This window comes from Prionailurus viverrinus, unplaced genomic scaffold, assembly GCF_022837055.1.
Source record: "Prionailurus viverrinus isolate Anna unplaced genomic scaffold, UM_Priviv_1.0 scaffold_53, whole genome shotgun sequence".
In the NCBI taxonomy this organism is placed as follows: Eukaryota; Metazoa; Chordata; class Mammalia; order Carnivora; family Felidae; genus Prionailurus; species Prionailurus viverrinus.
The window spans coordinates 98103-112738 of NW_025927616.1; the positions used below are offsets into that span (position 1 = coordinate 98103).

Here is a 14636-nt window from a genome sequence, read left to right on the forward strand (position 1 = left end):
TCAGTGTGACTTTCAGTCTGCTGGTGCTTCAGCCTCCTAAGAGCAGGTATCTCTCCTGCGGAGACTTTATCAGGGTCTCAGACCCGTGTATGTACGGTCACCGCCTGTGGACGGGGATCTGTGGTGGATGAGCCTTCGAAGTAGCCAACACGGGAGCTGAGAAGCCGTCATCATCAGGGCTTTTCTTGGTGAGCAAGGGAGTGTGAAAAACGAGATAGTTGTGGGAATCAGATGTTTAGCGACACAGGTGAATGTGGTAGACTGGCCACGTGCTCTGTTTTCTGCCTGGACTGAGATCTCAGGGAGTTGACTGTAACGGGGCGGAGAGGTGACAACCGTAGAAGAAACTCGAGCGGGGCTTTGGAGGCCGGGACCATGGAGGGACCAGCGCTGGCCGACTCAGCAGAGCGGAGAAGACGGGACAGGGTGGAAGCAGGTAAGAAGCAAGCAGTTGAAGAGCAGAGCCTGGGAAGGCACAGACGTGAAGCGCAGACGTGCTGTGGGAGCCGAGAACAGAAGTATTTGAAAATCGGAGGAGCAGGGGTAGGGTTCCTGGGCTCCTGTCTCTGCTCCTGCGGCCAGGACTGGAGGTGTGTTTTCTAGAACCTACAGTTGCGGACACAGTTAAGGACAGGGGTGAATGCTGTTACAGGTGCTGGGTGTGGATTAGTGATCTAAACAGACCAGAACATCTCTGTTCCTGTGGGAGGAGTCAGACAATAAACAGTAATGCAGTGAAGTGATAATAGGAAGTCGTGAGTGCTGGGGCTGGGGAAAGGGATGTAGTTCAAGACAAGGGTCCTTCGAGGACCAGGGAGGGGCAGGCAGCTGTGGGGACGGCAGGGCGCGCTGTCCCAGGCGGAGGAACAGGCGTCACAAAGGCCCTGAGATAGAAGGGAGGCTGAAGTAGTGAGGAGGTGAGTCATCCGGAGGAGAGTGAGATAGGAGGTCAGGCATACCGAGGGGACACGTGACAGGCAGTGGCGATGACGTGGGGCCTTGCCGACTGTCCTAAGGACTTGCTTTTTCTCAGAATGAGTTTGAGTACCAGGGTCTGACTTGCTCTAACAGAATCGGGTCAGAGCGAGCACGCTGAGTTAAAGTACTCGGCCCACAGCCGGCTGCCAGGTCATTCCCACCCCTCTCCCTCCACCCCCACCCACCAGGCGGACACACAGCAGAACGGAGGTCTCTCTCTAGGGGACGGAAACAGCTGGAGAGAGAGCAGGGTCCCCAGTGGAAATCCGCTCGTCAGGAAGTTCTGCCATCCCCGCATGGACGTTGTTGGTCTCTGCTGTCTCACCCTTAACGCACACAGAGGACACAGGGGAGGGGGAGGAGAGTCTCTCCCAGGAAAGAAGCCAAAACAGACGGGATTACAAAAAGCATGTCAGAGGGACAGAAACAATAAAGGAGCAACAGCCCTTTCAAAGAAACTGTAGTTAAAATCCCCAGAGATAAGAGCAGACACTGTACCTGGGGAACAGCAGGTGCTCTTGGGTGTTGAAAGATTCTCAGCTCCGTGGACAGGCTGGGACAGGGTGGGACATAACGTAGGGGTCAGTCCAAGGGGAGGCGGGCAATCAAATGGGAATGGCGGTAGCAGCAGGTGTAGCTACAGGAACCTGGCCTGGCATTTGCGGGGCAGGCGGGGGCCCAGGGCAGCTGGGGGGGGGGGGGCCGGGACTGATGTCTAGATTCTAAGTCGACAAGGTTGGGAGTTGTTCACCGTCCAGCGTGTACACGTCCCACCTGGAGGTGTTTTCACTGAATCGTCCTCGGGTTGAGAAGATGCATAGAAAAGAGGCTGCAAATTAGAAGGAAACATGATTTCAGGAAAGGAATGTGATGGCCATTCTGGAAGGGATGCCCCTGGGAATGATGGTTAGGGGCTATTTAGTCCTAACAACCAGGCACTCAGTGCTAGTGCGGTGTGATGTAAGTGTCCCGAGCAGGGCGGGACGCTCCGGATGGCTACGTGTCACGTGCAACTTGAAAGTTCATGCTTGAAATAGAAAACGTAGAAAGCACAGGGCGCCCGGCTGGCTCAGTGGGGGGGCATGCGACTCTTGATCTCAGGGTTGTGGGCTCCAGCCCCACGATGGGTGTGGAGCCTACTTAAAAAAATGTAGAAAGCAGTAATGAGCATGTGATCTGCAAACAGCGACAGAGAAGGTATTAGCTGAAGAAAGGAGGGGCGGGGGCCACTTTTCTCCCCATTTAGTGCCTCGTAGAGCTACTTTTAAGACTGTAAATAGGTTGTTTTGATAAAAATAAAGATTAAATTTCAGATATTTATTTTGATTTATTTTTTTAAATTTTTTTTAATGTTTATTTTTGACAGAGAAAGAAAGACAGAGCATGAGCGGGGGAGGGGCAGAGAGAGAGGGAGACACAGAATCGGAAGCAGGCTCCAGGCTCTGAGCTGTCAGCACAGAGCCCGACGCGGGGCTCAAACTCACAGACCGTGAGATCACGACCCGAGCCCAAGTCGGACGCTCAACTGACTGAGCCACCCAGGCGCCCCTAAATTTCAGATATTTAAAGGAACCCGGCTACATCCTTTCCTGCAGTAAGGCTACATTGGTCACCAGAGTGTGGCTGTCCCTGGGCCAATGGGCCTGCCCTGTGGGACAGCCCATCTCTTTTTTCTCGGCCCGTTGTTGACGTCCTGTTTTCTGAATTAACACGTTTCTTCAGAGATGTTAGTACAGCTGGTCAAGTCACAGCCGAGTGGCTGGGAAGGTTCTGCGTCTACGTTCTCGGTGTGTTTTGTGGTGACTTCGCATTTTAATCCCGAGGGACCCTGTCACCACCGACTTTGAAGCCAACGATGGCTATTTTATCGTTACCCCAATTGCTGGTAACACCTTCCACTATAGAGAAGCCTGCAGACGGTCTGTCATTCCGGCCATTTACGTATTCTAGGCTCGAAATCCTGCAACTTCGGGGGTGGGTTGTTTTGTTTACTGTTCGGCTCTGTCACAAACGTGCCCATCGTAGACCCTCAGGTGCATGTGTCAGGAAGAGCAGATTACGTAGTGTTTGAGAGCGTGGCTTCTGAATTAGGTCAGCCTGGGTTTGAATCCCATCCCTGGCCCTCCTGGCCGGTGGCTCAGCCTCCTCCTAGAGCTGGTGTCCTTGTCTGTGTGGGGCAGGGACCGTGCCAGAGACTGTCCACAGTGCGTGTCTGCCCGATCGTGGGGCTGCCGCGGCCCCGTGCTCCGTCCTTCCACCGCCCCCCCTGCTTATGAAGTAGGAGTCGGCCCTGTGGGCCCACGACTCGAGTGCGCTTCTTCAGCTCCCGTCTTCGGACGTGTTCTCCCTCTTGGCCTCCAGTCGATGCCAGTTAACACACGTTTCTCCGTCTCACCGTCTGTTGTTCCTGGGCTTCGTCATACTGTTCTTTCAAAGTCTGTTTACCACGCTGAATGAGTAATGTGGCATTTAAAAGTAATATTTGTCTGGTGGGACGCGTGGCTCGCTCAGAGGGGCGTGCGGCTCTAGATCTTAGGGTGGTGAGTTCGAGCCCCATTTCGGGTATAGAGCTTACTTAAAATCTTAAAAATAATAATATACAGTGTTAATAAAGCCATACGCCCTGAATCTCTAGTAATGTTATTATAATATAGATCACGTTACGGCAGAAATATTTTTAAAGCAAAAATTCTGCTTCTTGGGTGATAGATTTATTTATTTTAGGAATGTTTGTTATTTAACTTCTAGTACAGTGGGAAAATGTTCACGTCCTTCACAATACATTTTCCGTATGAGGTCTTTTGACTGCATTAAAAGAGAGTGGTAATAAGATAATGTTATAATTTGTTTTTCTGAAAGGTTGAGCAACCCTTTCAAGACTGAGATGTCCTCAAAGGTAGGAATCTGTGTTCTATGTATCTTTGTCCACTGACGTTTAGTAAAGTCCTAAGTGTTACCTGAGTGATCACATTCTTGAGTGGATTAACTGTAGTGTTTTGTTTATAACTTTTTATTTTGATATAATTTTGAACTTTAAGAAGAATCACAGGGGCGCCTGGGTGGCTCAGTCGGTTGAGCGGCTGACTTCGGCTCAGGTGGTGATCTCGCGGTCCGTGGGTTCGAGCCCCACGTCGGACTCTGTGCTGACAGCTCGGAGCCTGGAGCCTGCTTCTGTTTCTGTGTCTCCCTCTCTCTCTGCCCCTCCCCCGTTCACGCTCTCTCTCTCTCTCTCTGCCTTTCAAAAATGAATAAATGTTAAAAAAATTAAAAAAAAAACCTTTAAAAAAAAAGAAGAATCACAAAATTAATACAAGGAAATGCCATATACCATTTACCTAGATTTACCAGTTATTTGTTTTCTCTTTTTGTTTTTTTGTTTTTATTTATTTATTTATTTATTTATATTTTATTTTCTAGATTTACCAATTATTTAGCACAGTTTACTTATTTATATGTGCATAACGTTTTCTGAACCGTTGGAGGATAAGTTGCCAACATCGTGCCCCTTTACCCCGGTGTCCTTCCGTACGTAGTTCCTAAGGACACATTCTCTCATAAAACACAGCACACATACCAAAATCTGGAAATCTAACCTGGATATAATACTGTTTGCTCATCTGCGGTCCACATCCAGATTTGCCCTCTGTCTCGAGTACGACATCCAGTCCGGGGTCACACATTGCATGGCAGTTTCCTGTCTCCTTGAATCAAATATGGAACAGTTCTGGAGTCTTTCTTCACTTTCTTGACCTTAATTTACATATTTTGAGGAGGAGAGGTCAATTATTCTGTAGAATTGACCTCGATTTGGGTCTGTCTAATGTGTTCTCATGGTGAGATTGAAGTGTCGTCATTTTGGGGGGAAGCCACGGGACGGTGTCGTGCCTTCTACATCCTGTCAGTAGGCGGGCGATGTCGGTACAAGTGTTACTGACTTACCCACCAAGTTTCTCCACTGTAAACTTACCGTTTTCCTATTGTAGTTAATATGTAATTTGTGGAGAGATAGTTTGAAGTATCTTCTTCCTCCTCAGACTTTCACTCCTTCCTTCTAGACTTCCATATTTATTAGTTGGTATTATGCTCTAAGAAAGAGCTCCCTTTTCTTCCTTTTTAAAATTTATATTAGTTCAAACCCATAGATTCTCACTGTTTTCAAGGAATTATATTCCTTACTGTCAGGAATTATTTTATTGCTTGAATTATTCCAGCTTTGGGCTGTGGGGCCCCAGCTACAAACTGCCCCTCTGTCCTTTGGATATGTTTCCATAATTCTTCAAGGATTTCTTACTTTTGGTGGAACAAGATGTTGTAAGTAAGTTCTTCACGTACTTCTTTGCACCAGCCCCGGACACAGCCTTTCCTAGGGTGCTTTGGTTCCTTTTCGTGGAGAATGGTATTTTGAAACCAAGATCCGGGTGTGCACATTGCTACTAATGTGTGGTTTGTTCTAGACCCTGTTAGGTCTCAGATCTCTCAGACGGAGCCAGGAAATATGTGTATGTGTCTATGCCCCCGTCTCCGTCTGAGTTCAAGCTCTACATGTAAGTGAAGGATTCACATCCCTCCACTTCACATTCAGCAGCCCAGGATTCATTCTAGTCTCCAGCAGTGGGAAACATGATTCAAGACAATGTTTTGAGTCCCTAGCATCTTGTCAAAGCCTTGGCATCAGGTGGAAAATCCATGTTTTAAGGATTTGGATGAATGAATGAGTCAATAAAATAGTTACGGTGTTACCTCTAGATATATCCTCACTGCTGGACCAATATTTGGCGTGAGGTGCATGTTCAATAAAACTGTGTTGAACAAGTGGTTCAAGTGGTTCTTTCCCCTCCAGTGTCTTCATGTTTTATTTTCAAACCACATGAGAATAGGACTCCATGTAAGTATTCTTGTTTTTTTACCATTTAAAGCTTGAACCCAGATAAATTATTCAGTTAATATGAACAGTCTTTTTCCAATAAGAAAAAGTCATAAATAAAAATAAAATGGCTCTGGAAGAAAAACAGTTCTTTTGGGACGCCTGGGTGGCTCAGTTGGTTGAGCATCCGACTTTGGCTCAGGTCACGGTCTCGCGGTTCGTGAGTTCGAGCCCCGCATCCGGCTCTGTGCTGACAGCTCAGAGCCTGGAGCCTGCTTCGGATTCTGTGTCTCCCTCTCTCTCTGCCCCTCCGTTGCTCACGCTCTGCGTGTCTCTCTGTCTGAAAAATGAATAACTGTTAAATTTTTTCTTTAAGACAAACAGTTCTTTTGTTTGAAAAACCTGAGATTTGGGCAGCATCAATTGAAAAGGTTTCCATTTGTCTAATTAATAGAAATTGTGGCTTTCAGAGTTTGGCACATTTTTCACATTTGTCAGCTCTGGCGACATGAAATGTGTTCTTCGTCTGAATTCTCTTCCTATGCCGCTGCTGTCAGACAAAAAGAATTTCCATGTCACTGCTGCTTGTTACTGAGCTGCTATAAAAAAGGATGCTTGACGATAACTTATAAGTGATTAGAGATTTCTGGTAACCTTCAGATTGTTGCCAAATTACATTAACTGTGAGTAATCTGGGGGGAAAAGCAGTCTCATTCACCTATGCCCTCAAAGGTTACAGATTCACAATTTCAGACAGCCGTTAATGACGTTCCCTTTTGAGGTGCATTTTTTTCCCTTAAACCTCAGGAAATATGGTCTGCTTTTCTCTCCATATGATTAAAACTAATAATCCCTTGCTCATAAGTTCATATTTTATCCCTTGAAACTTGTTTTGAAAACTGCTTCATCCTTTTCTGTGTTTGCTTTTTCTGTTTACCCAAACTATATTAAATGTGGCATGTGCATTGTAAGTCCTAGGATTGAATTGACTGTGGAATTTCTAATGAGTCGTAATACCAGAAAGTAGGAAAGAAACAAGGGGGTGGGTTTTATGTCAGGAAGTCTCTTCCATACACTTGCCTGGGAGTTGATTATTTTTTTTGTTGTTTTAAAGAAGTTTTCTTCCGGGGTACCTGGGTGGCTCAGTCGGTTAAGAGTCCGACTTCAGCTCAGGTCATGATCACACGGTTCGTGGGTTTGAGCCCCGCGTCAGGCTCTGTGCTGACAGAAGCAGAGCCTGCTTCAGATTCTGTGTCTCCCTCTCTCTCTGTTCCTTCCCTGCTCTCACTCTGTCTCTCTCTCTCAAAAATAAATAAACAGTAAAAAAAATTTTTTTTTAATTAAAAAAAAAGTTTTCTTCCAACATTTTCTTTAACCCTTTATAGAAACATTTAAGTTTTTTGTTTGTTACCTGTTTACACATTTATTTATGTTTTCCACCCTGATCAGGAGTGCTGGGAGTCTGCATCTTCTAAAACTAAGAAAAATCAAGACAGTTAAACAGCTCAGTCTTGAAAGCCCTTCCTGTTTGAAGAAAAACGAAATCGCAGTTTACATAGTCTTTTCTGAGATTAAATTTTGAAAGTAAAGTTTTATGGTTTTCTGTCTTTTAAGTATAGACTTACAAAGCCAAAATCCCAAAATTGTTGCTTAGAAAATACTTAGTGGGTGGTGAGGGCTGTCCGGAGCCTGTTCTGGTTGGTCTCTATAAATAGAAATTGCTAAAGCATAGGGGCGCCTAGGGGCTCAGTAGGTTAAGCTTCCGACTTGGGCTCAGGTCAGGATCTCACTGTTCCTGGGTTCCAGCCCCGAATCAGGCTCTGTGCTAACAGCTTGGAGCCTGGAACCTGCTTCAGATTCTGTATCTCCCTTTCTCCCTACCCTTCCCCAGCTCATGCTCTGTCTGTCTCTCTCTCTCTCAAAAATAAACATTAAAAAAAATTAAATATATAAAAGAAATCACCTAGGCATCAGCCTGCAGCACTGATGCACACAGGAACTACTCACTATTAGAGGCAGGTACACTTGGCGAATTTCCAAAAATGCCTTTGCACTTTTAGCCAAAGTTACTTTTTTGTTTTCTCTTTGAATTTGCACCTGGGGGCCCCCTGCTGGATTTATGGTAATGCCTTCTCTCCTCCAAGGAGCAGACCAGGAGCCAGAGCCACATGTCCATGGGCGGGGTTAGTGCAGGGAAGGGCCCCGTGCTCACCCCAGTGAATCTGTGTCCGGCTCCACCTGCCCAGCTCCTCCGTGTCTTGAAAGTGGAGGACCGGAGGGAGGACTGAGCAGAGGGGCTGAGGACTGGAGGGATGGCTGAGCAGAGGGGCTGAGGACTGGAGGGAGGATGGAACAGAGGGGTGGAGGACTGAGCAGAGGGACAGAGGACTGGAGGGAGGGCCGAGCGGAAGGGCTGAGGACTGGAGGGAGGACTAAACAGAGGTGGGGAGGATGGGAGGGGATGAGCAGAGGGACAGAAGACTGGAGGGAGGGATGAGCAGAGGGGTGGAGGACTGGGGGGGAAGATTGACCAGAGCGGGGGAGGACTGGAGGGAGGACTAGCCAGAGGGGTGGAGGACCACAGGGAGGATCGAGCAGAGAGGCGGAGGACTGAGGGGGAAGATAGACCAGAGGGGGTGAGGACTGGAGGGAGGACTGAGCAGAGAGGCAGAGGATGGGAGGGGGGAGGACTAAGCATAAGTGGGGAGGACTTAACAGAGAGGGGGAGGACTGGAGGGAGGACTGTATGGGGGGAGGACTAGAGGGAGGACTGCGCAGAGGGGCTGAGGACTGGAGGAGGACTAAACAGAGGTGGGGAGGATGGGAGGGGATGAGCAGAGGGACAGAAGACTGGAGGGAGGGATGAGCAGAGGAGTGGAGGACTAGAGGGAGGATCGAGGAGAGAGGCGGAGGACTGAGGGGGAAGATTGACCAGAGGGGGTGAGGACTGGAGGGAGGACTGAGCAGAGAGGCAGAGGATAGGAGGGGGGAGGACTTAACAGAGAGGGGGAGGATTGGAGGGAGGATTGAGCAGAGGGGCGGAGGAGTGGGGGGAGGGCTGAGCAGAGGGGCCAGTGCGGTCTTGGTCCAGGTTGGCAGTTTGCAGGGTGGAACACTGGGCCGTGTTCTCCCCTCACTCTCTGCAGACGCACTTCCATCCTAGCGGTGGTGGCTTCTGTCTTCACTCCTTTCTTTCATAGGGTTGTGTGGCCCCCGAGGTGTGGGGTCCGTGCACATATTTGGGGTTCGTTCTGTATTTCCTTCTGTTGTGCATGTTTTGGAGCCCGAGATCAAGCAGATTAAAATGCAGGTACATGTTCACATCACTCGGGACTGCACGGTGACTTGTGGCTGGGAAGGAACTAACTCCTTGTCACCTCCCCTGTAGACCAGCCACAGGGCCCCGCTTCTGCGGGTTCCGTAAACACTAGTATCCTTTTCTGTCTTGCAGAACGCAGTAGGGTGTTCGAAAATGACACATGAATCTTTTAACAAATATATTAAAATGTAAGTTAATTAAGTCCGATTATGGGGCAGGCTGGTTTGAATCAGAAAACCATCTGGGGTGCAGAACTGTAGGCCGAGGCAGTGTGGGCACAGGGTGGTGGCGGGGTGGGGGGGGGGCTGCCGGTCCCGGCCCTGGGTTGCGGGGGGGCGGGGAGCCTGGGCCTCAGGGCGTCGCTCCTGCATCTGTAACCTAGGGACAGCACAGGGCCCACCTGGCACACTGTTCACGTTTGATAAAGATCGTTTAATAAATGAGTGACCCTAAAGCTTTGGGGTTCCTTTTTATAAATTAAGAACCTTAATCTAGAAATGGAATGGCTGAGGCGGAAATGGGGCCACGTTTCTCCATAGCCTTTCAACAGTTAGTACACTTTTTTTTTTTTTTAATTTTTTTTTTTTTCGACATTTATTTATTTTTGGGACAGAGAGAGACAGAGCATGAACGGGGGAGGGGCAGAGAGAGAGGGAGACACAGAATCGGAAACAGGCTCCAGGCTCTGAGCCATCATCAGCCCAGAGCCCGACGCGGGGCTCGAACTCCCGGACCGCGAGATCGTGACCTGGCTGAAGTCGGACGCTTAACCGACTGCGCCACCCAGGCGCCCCAGTACACTTTTTTTTTAAATTTAAGTTCTAGTTAGTGACCATACAGTGTAGTGTTGGTTTCAGGAGTAGAACCCAGTGGTTCATCACTTACAGATGACACCAGTGCCGGTCCCAACACATGCCCCCCTCGGTGCCCATCCCCCATGCAGCCCATCCCCCACCCACCTCCCTTGTGGCAACCCTCAGTTTGTTCTCTGTGTTTAAGTCTCATGGTTTGCCTCCTTTTCCGTTTTCATCTTATTTTACTTTCCCTTCCCCTGTGTTCGTCTGTTGTGTTTCTCAAATTCCACATGAGTGAAATCATGTATTTGTCTTTCTCCAACTTATTTCGCTTAGCATCATATACTCTAGTTCCATCTACATTGTTGCAAATAACAAAATTTCATTCTTTTTCATCGCCAAGTAGTATTCCATTACACACACACACACACACACACACACACACACACACACCCCACATGTTTATCCATTCATTAGTTGATGGACATTTGGGCTCCTTCCATAATTTGGCTATGGCGATAATGCTGCTATAAACATTGGGGTGCATGTGGCCCTTCAAATTAGCATTTTTGTATGCTCTGGATAAATACCTAGTAGTGCAATTGCTGGGTTGTAGGGTAGTTCTATTTTCAATTTCCTGAGGAACCTCCACACTGTTTTCCAGAGCGGCTGCACCAGTTTGCATTCCCACCAGCAGTGCACGAGGGTTCCCCTTTCTCCGCATCCTCGCCAATATCTAGTGTTGCCTGAGTTGTTAATTTTAGCCATTCTGACACATGAAAAGATGCTTAACATCACTCATCATCAAGGAAATACCAGTCAAAACCACGGTGAGATATACTTTTAAAACAAAGTTTATTTATTTTGAGAGGGGGTGGGGCAGAGAGAGAGGGAAAGAGAGAATCCCAAGCAGGCTCCACACTGTCAGTGCAGAGCCTGATGTGGGGACCGAACTCACGAACCATGAGATCATGACCTGAGCTGAAATCAAGAGTTGGATGCTTAACCAACTGAGCCACCCAGGCTCAGCCACTTACTACACTTTTTAAAACATTCATTTTATTATTTTCAAGATCTGTAGTAATTGGAACTGAGCCAAATATGTATACTATGCGATGTTTAGTTACACTGCTTCCATAAAATGACCATTATAGTTGTGATTAGCATATTATTTATAAATAGGTAATTATAATGATATTATGGAAGTACTTAAACATTTTGCTTTCTTGAGTGGTTAAAATATTTTTTCTTTCACTATTTTTGCACTGTTTAATTTGTTAGTAAACCCTTTTGTGGAAGTTATTCAAAAGTCCTTTTAGTAAGTTATCCTCTCTGGACTGTCATAAAGTCTGCATTCATTGAGCAATATAGAATCGTTGATTCAGTGTGAACAGACTAGACATTGTCCAGCTCAAGCAGTTCCTTATTTAGAGGAGGAAACACATCCAAGTAGTGATGTAACTTCTCAGGGTCCTGTAGGTGCTTCACGTCGGAACTGCAGCTAGAGCCTGGGGGCTGTGGTTCCCTGTCCCGTGTGCCTTTCTTGTAAACCCTAGACCTCTAACTACCAGGTGACCTAAGCTAGTGTCTTGACGTGCAGCTTACCTGGGCGGTGCATTGGATGTGTCAGAATATGAGACGTTGAGGGGCGGCCGTACACGTAAAAGTGGTTTGGCAAAGCAGCTTTTCTCTCCCTGCTCGTGCTCACGGTGTGTGTCTGTCGCAGAGGGTTGATGAGAGGGAGCCTACGGGGAAAGGGTTGGGGGTCGGCGGACACTTGAGGAGGGGGACGTACCCATCAAGAGAAGGGCGAGTGAAAAGTGCGGGGCATAAAGGAGGCTGCGTCCACACCGAGCAGTTCCGCGGGCCTTAGAGAGATGGCGTGAGCTCTGCGTCTGCGGACGAAAGGCATCACCGGCACGGCAGTGAGTGTGTGCGGTGCAGAGCAGTATGTGTCATGTTCCCCAGAATGAGAGAGGACCCTGCTTATGTGTGGTATACGTTACACGGAACACGTCTCTATGTATGAGGAATGTGGGCTTGCAGGCACGCATAGTGGGCTGTGTGTGAGATGTTTCTATAGGTGATGTGAACGAGCCCGGAGGGGTGGTCCGGCTGTGAGCACTGATTGTCTCGGGGAGTGGGATTTGGAAACATTGTTAACTGTTTCTTTGTTTATGGTTATGTTGCTTACTTCATTACGAGAAGCATCTATTACTTTTGCTATTCACAGTACCTAACAAATACAAATTAAAATCAGCCGATAGCGTTGGTATATTTATGATGCTTTAAAATACGGGATACTTCATGAATTTGTATGCCGTCTGTATGCAGGGGCCATGGAATCTTTTCTGTGTTGTCCCAAGTTTAGCGTATGAGCTGCTGGAGCAAAGTTGTTGTTGGTAGTGGGTTTTTGGTTTGTTTTTTGTTGTTGTTTTTTTTTAATCGAAGTCAGCTAGTGGACTTTCCCATCGAAGAAATACCCAGATTACCTGACTCCTGACTGGCTGACTTGGATGGTTTCTAATGCACTAAAATTCTTCAGTAACAGCATATTCAGAAAGGAACATCGTGAGGATAATTTTCAGATGTGCTTTCCCCTACGATCAAAGTTTCCAAATGCTTGTATTCTTGATTCTAAGCATTTTCGTCTTATTTTACTTCATAATCTGTTGTATTTAGCAATAAGCTGATTACTATAGTATATTTACTAATGAAAGATGAATATTGTTTCCATGTGAAACCAAGGCTAATAAATTCTAACACCCATGATTCAATTAAGACTCAAACCTTCCTTTTGTCAAGAAACGAATTGCGTGATGGAATTGCAATTTTTATTTAGAAAGAGAACAAAATAAACTGTTTGCATTTTGCAGATTTCCTTAAATTCTAAGACCCTGAGTCTTCAACACCCCATCTGAGTGCAGATACCCTTGTAATTTTCCAACACCAGGGACGCCTCAGGTCCTAAGATGTTTGTTTTAAATCACAGTTACTAATAAAAGAAAAATATTTTTGAATGTAAATATTTTCTGGACGTTTGTTAGTCATAGGTTTTATGTAGTACTAACAAAGCCATTATTGACATAGAACTTAAAAACTAGTCAATTTTAAAACTCCCGAGAAAAATACCAGGAACAATTTGAGTGTATTTGGGACAGAGAAAACAAAATACTAATGCTTTTCTTGGCTGAGGTCTGTGTGCTATCATCAGTTGGTCTCGTGGCAGACTTTCATTTTTTCATTAAAGTAGCACAAAATTAGTATCTTAGAAGACCACGAGGGTGTAACCAAGACCTGATTCAAGCAAGCATGTCAACAGGGGTTCTTTCTCTCCAAGGAGCTAGTAAAGCCTGTGGAAACTGTGACCGGCTGATCTCGAAGCTCATAACTTTGAGGGTTAGTTGATTTTGGCTATAAAAGAACCAAATAAATTACACAGGGTGGAACTACTACAGAGAGAAACACAGAGGTCTCATCTTCTCCTTGGTCTTTGTACCTTTTGAGATGCAAGTAACTAAATTCACACAGTAGCTTTTCAGATGAAGTTGTTACAAGAGCCCTTCATCCCGCTGCTGCCCGCGGTGAACACAGCTCTGAGTGAGGGCTCGACTGTCACCAGGCCAGAGGAAACAATCACTGTGGTTTCCTGGTTTTGTGGAGGGTGCGGTGGAAATAGAAAGCGGGGGAGAGAATCCTGGGCTTTTTATGGGGTGGGCTGCTGGGGCATTTATTTAGCTTTGGGCCTTGCACTCATGGAGGGCCTTAAATTTACCTTTTTTGCATGATCTCCAACTAAGGGTGTCTGTGTAGATGTATGTTTTTTTTTTTGTCTCTGCGTTGAAAATATTAAAATATAGAATATACGTTACTCTAAGTCTCTTTTGATGCCCCCACCCCCTCCATATCCGTGGAGCCTAAAAACAGTATGAGTTTCGTGTGGCTTCTTAAAGGGCCAAAGACTATTTAAGCAGGAAATAGCGTCAGAAAACAGTTGTTAGATGCTTGTTATTGTGAATTAAAATGAAGGGCTCTTGATGTTGCATTTTAAGATACGTTCATGATGCTGAAGTTGCCTGGAAGAAAAAAAATATGTGAACATAGCCAGGAGAATTCTGAAAAGGAAAGTCACCTGTCCGTCTGACGTGGTCTGTCAGAGAGCAGAAGGGGATAATGACCTCTTAGGTTGTCGTGAGAATGAAAAGGTATTTTTTACTTAAAATTCTTAGGATAGTGTCTGAAACAGAGCAAACGTTTAATAAATTTCCTGGTTTAGATACTTGCTTTATTTCATAAACCTTTATCACTTGCTCCGTGTCTGTGGGGAGGTCGATCGGTGATGATGGGGCAAGAGTGGAGTAGATAATGTGATGTAGATGTTTCATCTTTAATAGAGTCAAAGTCAAGCAGGTTCCCGCACGTTGGTGAGCAGTTTTGCCCACGGACCCTTCTTGCCGGCGATCTCACTTCTTAGTAGTGCAAGAGTTGGGGCCGCCGACTTCCCACACAGTCGGAAGTTTGTGTACAACTTGCGACAACAAAAGACTTAACTACTAATAGTTGACCGGAAGCCTTACCAGTAACTTGTCAATTAACACATATTTTGTATATGTGTTGTATACTATACTCTTACAATAAAATAAGCTAGAGAGAAGAAACTATGAGAAAATCATAAGGAACA

General features: G+C 46.4%; 1 protein-coding gene and 1 non-coding gene across 9 annotated transcripts in view; one reads left to right on the forward strand and one right to left on the reverse strand.

Moving 5' to 3' along the window:
• Window positions 1-14636, forward strand: part of DISP1 (dispatched RND transporter family member 1) — a 179545-nt gene that overhangs the window by 62682 nt on the left and 102227 nt on the right. For 4 of the 8 annotated variants that reach the window (XM_047848106.1, XM_047848113.1, XM_047848112.1 and 1 more), the window contains exon 3: window positions 3838-3874. The exons of 3 other annotated variants lie outside the window; for them this stretch is intronic. The gene's annotated coding sequence lies outside the window, so the exon portion shown is untranslated. Of the gene's footprint in view, window positions 1-3837; window positions 3875-7406; window positions 7427-14636 lie in introns of those variants that run through there. One more of the 8 variants, XM_047848108.1, reaches the window with a different exon arrangement.
• LOC125159649 (U6 spliceosomal RNA) lies at window positions 12245-12346 on the reverse strand. The gene has a single exon (XR_007149863.1). It is a non-coding gene; the product is annotated as a U6 spliceosomal RNA (small nuclear RNA).